Source organism: Triticum dicoccoides, chromosome 3B (assembly GCF_002162155.2).
Source record: "Triticum dicoccoides isolate Atlit2015 ecotype Zavitan chromosome 3B, WEW_v2.0, whole genome shotgun sequence".
Taxonomy (NCBI): Eukaryota; Viridiplantae; Streptophyta; class Magnoliopsida; order Poales; family Poaceae; genus Triticum; species Triticum dicoccoides.
The window spans coordinates 819,713,264-819,714,120 of record NC_041385.1 but is presented as its reverse complement, the minus strand read 5'-3'; the positions used below and the strand labels follow the sequence as shown (position 1 = coordinate 819,714,120).

Here is an 857-nt window from a genome sequence, read left to right as displayed (position 1 = left end):
CCAGGCACATAAACAATTTGACATGGTGAATATGTGAAATATGTTTGCAGGTGCACAGAAAAAATAAATTAATCTGGTTTCTCTGGCATATTAAATAGTACTAGTAAATACAAAGGATCAGTATACCGGTGACCAATGGAAACACTGCTACACACCCATCATGACCTTGAACTCATCGAAGCAAACCACTCCATCTCCATTCAGATCAAACCTGCGGATCATGGCGCAGCACTCCTCCATGCCCTGCTCGGACCCCAGCCTGGCGAGCATTCGCATCAGGCACGCCGGCCTCGTACATCGCGAACGCCTCCTTCAGCCCCCGCACCGCTCCTCCTCCTCCTCCTCCATCTCCGACCGTACCACTAGCCGGAGGAACTCCTGCTCGTCCAGCAGCCGGTCTCCATTGGCGTCGGCCGATGCCACGAGCGCCTTGGCATCCTCCGCTGACACGTCCTCGCCCAGCGCCGCCTTCATGCACAGCCGCAGCTCAGCCGCCGAGATCCTGTCGTTGGGGTCACGGTCGAATGAGGCGAACACGCTGCTGAAGCACTCGGCCGTCGCGGCGTGCACCATCTTCGCCTGCTTGCTTCGGTGATCACCTGAGATTCGTGGCTGTGGTAGCAGTGTGTGACCGTGTTTTAATGCATGCAACGCTAGCTAGCTTCCGGTGCTTGGTCTCAACTCTCAAGTTCCTATGCGTGTATATATGCAGGCGGCACAAGTACGTACGTACAAGCTTGCAGCTAGCCAGTTGTGTTGATGGATTCAATGCAAAATTATTGAAAGAGGCCGAGGAACTGGTCCGTTGACGGTGTCAATTCGTTTTCAACCGTCGTCGAGAAAGGAAAGTGCAAAGT

The 857-nt window shown here is 53.9% G+C and overlaps 1 pseudogene; it reads right to left on the bottom strand.

The window, feature by feature from the left end:
* Window positions 1-147: 147 nt before the first annotated feature.
* On the bottom strand, window positions 148-573 carry LOC119280169 (annotated as a pseudogene).
* Window positions 574-857: the final 284 nt, after the last annotated feature.